Here is a 9,342-nt window from a genome sequence, read left to right as displayed (position 1 = left end):
CTCCCGCTTTAAACATCGCGCATGTCATGTGGCTTTGAAAGGAAACACATGTTAATTTGCATATGTGAATATAAATTTCAGTGGAAATGCCAGTGACCATGGCATTGATGGCACTGCTTCAGAGACTTAATATATGTGCATGTCCAAGACATTGCACCCTAACGAATGGGGGTCTGTAAATTTAAAAACGCACTATAAATATGATACCCCCAGCAGAGTTAGGTGCCGAACATATTGTTGTCACGTGACATTGAGTGATGCAGTTGAACTTAGTGTTGTGAGACCTTATCAAATAAGACTTCATTGGCACGATGATTTTTGAGGACCATAAGGACCATATATTCATCTACAAGTTTTTTTTTTCTGAAATGTACAGTGCGTTTTTTTATGTATTGCTATAAATATAAGATTTCGAGAAAATTTTATTCTGTTGTGGACATCGATAAAATAATGTGTGTGTTGTGTGTGTGTATGTGTTCATGGGCTTGTCAACATACGGCGAAGCCCAGAATTGGAGGTACGAGAATGGAGGACACGGCTTACCATGATGATGTCACGACTGGAAAATATCCGGATAAAGCTATAAACAATTTTATTTCGAAAAAAACCATCACATGATCTAAACTTGAATTTGTTTCGAAAGGCAGCTTCGATCAAATCATTTGGTGATAAGCAACAATTAGTACTTTTCTTGACTGTAAAGCATCTTTCTCAGTATACCAGAGAACTGTCACATTCGTGTATGCCTGTATTCGTGTATGCAATGCATGTCTCAGTACCTGTATTCAGGTCTGCAATGGGTATTTATACTTGTATGTATTCAGGTCTGCGATGGGTATGTGTACTTGTATTCTGGTATGCAATGCATGACAGTACCTGTATTCGGGTCTGCAATGGGTATGTATACTTGTATTCAGGTCTGCAATGGGTATGTATACTTGTATTCAGGTCTGCAATGGGTATGTATACTTGTATTCAGGTCTGCAATGGGTATGCAATGCATGTCTCAGTACCTGTATTCAGGTCTGCAATGGGTATGTATACTTGTATTCAGGTCTTCAATGGGTATATATACTTGTATTCAGGTCTGCGATGGGTATGTGTACTTGTATTCTGGTATGCAATGCATGACAGTACCTGTATTCGGGTCTGCAATGGGTATGTATACTTGTATTCAGGTCTGCAATGGGTATGTATACTTGTATTCAGGTCTGCAATGGGTATGTATACTTGTATTCAGGTCTGCAATGGGTATGCAATGCATGTCTCAGTACCTGTATTCAGGTCTGCAATGGGTATGTATACTTGTATTCAGGTCTTCAATGGGTATATATACTTGTATTCAGGTCTGCAATGGGTATGTATACTTGTATTCAGGTCTGCGATGGGTATATATACTTGTATTCAGGTCTTCAATGGGTATATATACTTGTATTCAGGTCTTCAATGCGTATGTATACTTGTATTCAGGTCTGCAATGGGTATATATACTTGTATTCAGGTCTTCAATGGGTATGTATACTTGTATTCAGGTCTGCAATGGGTATGTGTACTTGTATTCGAATCTGCAATAGGTATGTGTACTTGTATTCAGGTCTGCGATGGATATGTGTACTTGTATTCTGGTATGCAATGCATGACAGTACCTGTATTCGGGTCTGCAATGGGTATGTATACTTGTATTCAGGTCTGCAATGGGTATATATACTTGTATTCAGGTCTTCAATGGGTATGTATACTTGTATTCAGGTCTGCAATGGGTATGTATACTTGTATTCAGGTCTGCAATGGGTATGTGTACTTGTTTTCGAATCTGCAATATGTATGTGTACTTGTATTCGGGTCTGCAATAGGTATGTGTACTTGTATTCAGGTCTTCAATGGGTATGTATACTTGTATTCAGGTCTGCAATGGGTATGTATACTTGTATTCAGGTCTGCAATAGGTATGTGTACTTGTATTCGGGTCTGCAATGGGTATGTGCACTTGTATTTGGGTCTGCAATATGTATGTGTACTTGTATTCGGGTCTGCAATAGGTATGTGTACTTGTATCCGGGTCTGTAATGGGTATGTGTACTTGTATTCGGATCTGCAATAGGTATGTGTACTTGTATTCGGGTCTGCAATAGGTATGTGTACTTGTATTCGGGTATACAATGGGTATGTTTACTTGTATTCGGCAATGCTTGTAAAATACAGTTTTCTTAATACTCTATAAATAAATTTGAACGCGTTCTGTGTGGTGACGGTGTGTGGTGCTTCTAAAGACCCTGGTGATATATTTGACCTTAGAAAGATGCATATTCCAAAACTGATTCGCAGAAGGCACAATCTTTCTTTCAGATGACATGGTCTCAATAATTTAACTCGGGTAATTGGTCATTAAAAAAACATAATGCACGGTCAACATCCGGGTACTTGTTGGGTATATATTAACTATCAATGGGATTTTCTCGAGTATCTCCCAAATGCAAGCAGTTGTCATTCGAATTCTAAAATTGTTTTGACATGGCAAAAATTGGGGTTTAATATGAGGTCATCACAAGAATACTACAAATCGTGCACGAAGATAGTATGGCGATGATATTGTATCGTAGGCGGAAGTAGCGGAAGTGGATGCAGTCCCGTGCTGTCTGACTCTATACCTTTTCAATCTAAAAAAATACTGCAAAAACTACTTGCCTCATTGGATTTAGAGTTTTGTATATTCTTCTGCATACAAATTACCAAATCTGAATATTATATGCTTATATGCAAGTAAGCAATTATGCTGCTATAGTTGTACAACTATCTGATTTTAATTAGTTTGTTTTTCAACAATATAACTCGGACACAATTGGCCGCCAAGTTCTCACTCGAAGCGAGAGACCCGCGAGATTTTATTTCGCCCCACAAATTGTGTTTATCATGTCCACTGTTCCAAACAAAACATGATTACAAGGGATTCTCTACCATGCATCCCTGTGCACACGATGGATTACATAGATCATGGGGACAGTGGACGCGTTGAGGGGGGAGAATCGAACACTGTTTGAGGGGTAGAAAGTATCGTAGCTCTATCACACTTTTGGTGGGATCAGGGGGACATTTTAATTAGTTTATCGACCCTTTGCAATCTCTATAAAAATATCTCGTGGCGGTTTCTCGATGACGTCATATTCAAAAGATCTATTCAGTAAAAGTGATATACGAATTTTGTTTGGGGAAGCTATATCCAAAGGCTCTGAGCTATGTCGCGTCCTGTGCGCTACAGAACTCGTAGCGATGAACGGGGCTCTAAGTGACGTACACAACGCGTGTAGAACACGGTGTTTGTTTACAGGAAATTCGAACCCTTGAAATGTTGCCACCGGTGAATAAAATATAGAAGTTATACCGTAATCAACAATTGGTTGAAAACAACCACATGGTCGATGACGTCAATTGTTACGTCCAATAATAACTGATACAAATACAAATCTCGTTTGTTAATGTTACAGTAATAAAAAAGTGAATTCCCATACAAAAATATACCGTACAGTCGTAGTGAACATTATCAAGCGCCATTCTTCTGGGAGCAGACGATAAAACACCATGTTACTAAATAAAGCAGGGGAAGGAAGGCATTGCTTTTTTATGATGAATTATTCATTCCTACAAAAAAAGTCTTTGGTTACAACTATTGAATTCAGTTCTATCACAATTCGTCCGATAACGATTTTTAAATAGCCATGATTCATTAAGTTCAGATTTTACAGACGGAACGCTATTTTGACGACATTTTATAAACGAACGGTAACTGGTACTGAGGATTTCGCGCGTAGTTGCATGGCAACAGAAAATGTTAGTGTTTCCCAGAAACCTGCTCATGTCCGGCTCCGTCGCTCCCCGGCGAACCATTACGGTGGCGACAGGATTCTGTCCAAACTACTAATACAAAATTATACACGGGAAAAATCAACGTTCGAGATTTTAGTTTTGTTCATGTTTAATTGTTCAACTGCGTCTCCAAACGTTGAACGTGGAGTAATGAGGCGGCAGTTAACAGGCATTGACCGAAGTTATCAGTATTAATCTTATTTATATTTTAAATTTATTATAGAAATAGGATTACGATTATTCTTTTTCAAAAATGCGATGGAATTTTGATAATAATAATAACATTATCATTCTGAATTGCGCAGATAAGAAAATGACGAGTTTCCGAAAGATAAAATAAAAACAATATATTGATAAAAATCGGCGAGACTGTACATTATTGACAAACAATTGATAATTTTACGTATTGAGAAATGCAATATACTACACTGGAATCATTATTCTGACATTTCGAGTCGTTGAACTGGATGATTACGTAGCGAAGTCAAAGTCTTTGGCGAAAAAAGATGTACCTGCTAAAAGTCATTCAATGTATTTGTTTTAATTCAATCGCCATTTTATTGAAACCACGTGTTACTGAGTCTGCGAAGAAAACTTAAATAGCTTTTGCTAGTGACTGTATCAAACCGCTTTTGATATTATGAAACATGCTGTTTGTTCTGTCACTTGAGAATGTCACGTGACTGCACCCGATGTCAGTACGCCGTTATCAACAGTCGCCCTATTTGTAAACAGAGGCGCCCATCGTCCGTGTCCAAATATACTAGTAGCTGTCATAGTGTAGGTTTTCAGACTTCGGGACGAGGGCGCTCAGCAATTGAGGGCCATTGTCGTTTTCGCGCGTTCTAATTAATGATTTTATCTTTTCGTCTGGGCGAACTCGCAAATTGTTGCCGATTCGAAAGAAACAGTTTCCTTCCCAGCAATAAACTTAACTACCCTGTTGCGTGCAGATTATTCGGTCTGTTAGTTTGGCTCGTATTATTCGGTATTTGTCGACTTGAGGTGGCTATTACGATATGCCCAGACTTACCGACGCCTCATTTGGCAGAGGCTGGAGGGAAGGTCAGACAGGTACGATCATCCGTCTCGATGGCTTATTTCACCTAGGATAAATTCTGAGTGCTATCATTTAACTCAATAAATGTTTGTATTTTGAATTCAGACGTTGATCCATTCAAAATAAATCAAACAAGTTTGGAAGCTGCGATAGTAAATTAGCGTGTGTGTTTTCGTGTTAGGATGAATGTGTTGGCGAGGGGGGGGGGTATAATCATTCGAATGCTCACAGAACCTGACACATTTTCTCGGCTATCGTAAGCGTGATCTTGGATGTTTAGCCACCCAGAACGTACTTACAGGTGTGCCGACCCGGATTCTAGACCGCAAATCTTATCCCAGAGAAACCATACTCACCGGCATCTTCACATATGATTGCCTACGTATTGCTTTGTATACCCTCTGCTTTCGAAATCCAATTACAGTACAGACTGGACGGTGCGTGTGTCCCATGCGACGGGGGCTCCCATGGGAAGGATGCAGTTAGTAATGTTAAATATGAAAGTGAATATAAAAAAAATCCCGAAACATATAATTCATATTTATTTCAATATTTTCGGCGCAAATGTGTAAATTATTGCTCTAGACATTCTATTCCAAACCCAACATGTTCCTTTAAACAACGACATTAGAAACATTCTGGGTTTCATTCGCAGTACCTAACGCCACTTGCTAATGGGGAAGGAGGGGAGGGGGTTCCAACGCTTACCTATTTACCGAGAACTTTTTCAAGTAAAACCTAAATGTAATGTATTTTTATTTTTAAAGATCTTGATATTGAAAAAGACGATGTTATATACTCCCCAATGTTCCCAGTATCTGCTACTGAGCACCAGTAGTGATATACAACCCCAAATAATCCCGATATTGTTTTATGGAAGAAACGTGAATGCTTCCAGAGGCGCCTGGTTGCTCTTAATATGGTGTGTCTGGGAAAACTTTTTGATATCAGTCTGTCAGAACATGCTAATGGGTCCAATGACATTCACGTGGTGGGCCGATAAACAAACAGCGAATCACTCGATTACTCTGTGAACTTTGAAATGTGGGTCACTATATATAGTTTCAATCACTTTAACCAGAAATTGTTTATGATTCTGATTTTCTAGTTTCTGATGATTCAGCTTTGAGTGAAAACACACGCACACTTCCAAACTTTAGTACGCGACGTAAGTGTAACAGCAGAAAAGTTTGGCAAACGGTTAGATTCCGTACACAATGACCGATGAGATGTTGTACGAAAAATTGGAACTGAGTGAGAACGCTGCGACAGACCCGACTACACGCCGCCTCGATCGTCAATTCAGAAGACACAATAAAAAGAGCCTTTTGTCGTCAACAATATACATTTTTACGAGTCTTTCCTTGCTGCAGGAGATAATACGTGTTGGTCGTCCATTCAGTTATATACAGAGAGTAGAGTCTAGGGGGAGTGGCTCTACCCTCTTTTGTGCGCGGCACTCTCTAACCGACAAACCGATTCAATATGAAGCGTCGAATGATGAATCTAAATTACATTCAACATTTTGAAACAAGCAACAATTTGGAAATGAGACACATGCAAGGTGACAGTTAATTGTTTCCAAACCTATATATCTCATTGGGGATTGCATTTCACCTCCCACATGTTGTATATTAATTTTTCTGTTAGCTATAATCGAAGTTTCCAAGAATTTAACCTATTTTTCGAATACAACATGCTTTTGTTTTCTATGTCCTAAAATTATGGAACATGTGGAGTGAGTATTATATCTCCAAATTGATACTTGAGTAGATTTAGAAAAATAGAATGTCATGGTTTTCTTTATTTCTTGCCGCTTTTTTTAGCAAGAATCATGGGAAATGTCGACCAGTACTAGTATTTTTGAATAAATTACAGATTCGCGTTCTCTTCCATCTCAGTTTAATTAAGTTTACCCAAAATTAATTATTATTATGCTTACATTTCAGAAACCTCGTTTTAGGTGATGCTGACTTAAATTAAATGTTGATTTTCTCAATAGCATAGGAGAATAGTCAGAAAGGACTAATTTGGTGCACAAATATATGCCAAAATATCAACATTTTTGTTTATTTTGGATGTATTTAACCTATTTTTTGTGTTTCCTATGAGATAGTATATCAAAAATCGTAGGCACTAAAGAGAACTGTATGTAGTTATTGAAAAGTACAGTATTTAATAAATTTAAATCGGAAAAATCATATGAACATTGTAGACAATATTTACAAGGTTGGCATCTAGTTTTCATGACGTATTTTGTTCTATATTCAGTATGGCTCACCTGAGTTCAAACGGATAAAGGTTCAAAGTGTGCCTTTAATGCCGATTTCATAAAGACGTAAGAAAAGATCTTCTACCCGCCGAGGGCGCCTTCCATTATTGTCGTGAGAAAGTAACCTAGTTCAGAATATGGAAGTATGTGTGCGTGAATATGTCACTAAAATCCAACAGTTTTGTTCCTGTTCAAAGTGGATCGCATCTTTTTCGTATTCTCACTGAGTTCAATTAACCCATTATGAAACGAAATAAAGAAAAAAAACTATAATAAAAAAATGGGAGCAATGACAAAAATAACCAATACAACTGGTAATCTCTTTCAAAAATCAATAACTTTGAATTCAACGTTTCGCTTTAAAACTAAAGCTTCGTCGGGAATTCTAGACGAAGCACAATAAAGTCAGGATAAATACTAAATAACTATACAAGATAAAGATGTAAATAACAACGAGAAAAAAACAACATAAAATAATAGAGGGCGCTATAGCTATACATTTTAGTTAACAATATTATTTTTTTTGTAAAGAATTACCGATTTAATGCGTGATAAGTGACATTCCATTTTAGCAAAAATATTTATCAGGAAACTATTATTTCCACCGAGGTGTAAATCAAAGTGAAATCCGAAAAATACAGATGAAAATGTAAGAAAATCTAAAAACAGTGAATGGCCCTAACACGCCACCGTAGATAAGGTACATATTTTGTATTTACCTGTATTCAGCCCGGATATTCAGCGCAGTGAAGCCATAGTGGTTGCATACTTCACAATCGTGAAATAGTATTCGTCAACTATCCCTATGTCTTCATCACCTATTATCTTGCCTTCATCATTTCTTCATCACGTCCATCACGTCTCCCACTGTCTTCATTTCTGAATTGAGCTGAAATAGCCCTCGCATAAACTTGAGACACATTTATTAGGATCAACTGTGCATAGGGATAATGCCAAAACTACTATAATACTAACATAACTCAATATAATGGGGAAACCTTGCTTAGTTTAGTACTTTGCCTAAATTCTTCACTACACTCATATTATTCAGTTAAACAGCACATATATGTGTCCAAGTAACTAAAAACACAACCAGGATGCAGATAATTCTAGTAGCTCTAGTAGTCAAAGTCTCTTTGATCACCGCATTTCATTATCTCACCTTTCCGACTTATCTCTACTGATGAAGTTCATAAAATCATCAAGCAATCACTGCTCGAAGCTTCATACCTAGATCATATCCCAACAGCTCCACTTTAAAGGTTCTTGGCAAGACAGTATAGGACATACATAACAGGAACCCGATAGAAAATAAAAATGACGTTTGGTTTGTAGAATCTTCAAAATGAGAATCCATCAATTTCTACCAATACATAAATAAATATGTACACAAATGTAGTAGCGTTGCCAATTTTCTACACATATAACACTGTATTCTGTTCAGTATAGTCAAGGTACATTCATTTTTAGAAAGCAATATCTAACAGTAACAATATTGTCAAAGTCACAATTAGTGGTATATAACGTACTTGGCAAGTTACAGACTATATTTTCCTAATGTGAAAAAACATATTTTCGATTTGTGTTCTTCGTTCTATGTACATTCTTTTCTATCCCTCTATGCCACATTTTCTCTACCATGTGGCTAACATAGAACGAAATGCATCCTAAACAGTGACACATATCAAAGAAAATATCACCGTTTGAAGATCAGGTAGAGGTGAGTCATGTCAGTGGATGATGTAATGTGTTTATAAAAGAGTTGGTATGTTCAAAGTCACACCAAGATTAGTATCCTATTTATTGTTGCTGTTGCTAGTACTTGGATCCCTTCAGTCACCCTATGAGCCACATCACGTTGCATGCGCTGGCTGATTGGTTGGTATACAATTCTGTCCCGATCCTTTCAGGCATATACTGCGAAAATGCCCGAGCTGTGGGTTCTGGCGAACTCACTAGTTATCCACGATGGCGCCTCCATTGATCAAATGATAAAAGCAGGCTATTGGAAATTCAAAATACACATTTGTTTCCTGTTATCGAGAGATCTGTCCTGATATATCTGGGCAGAGTAAGAAATTCTACACACAAACACTGATTAGCTTCTGACTGAACCACTTCCACATCCCCAAAAAAGGATGCTTAATAA

Source organism: Saccoglossus kowalevskii, chromosome 7, assembly GCF_978046115.1.
Source record: "Saccoglossus kowalevskii chromosome 7, keSacKowa6.1, whole genome shotgun sequence".
Taxonomy (NCBI): Eukaryota; Metazoa; Hemichordata; class Enteropneusta; family Harrimaniidae; genus Saccoglossus; species Saccoglossus kowalevskii.
This window is presented reverse-complemented; position numbering follows the sequence as displayed.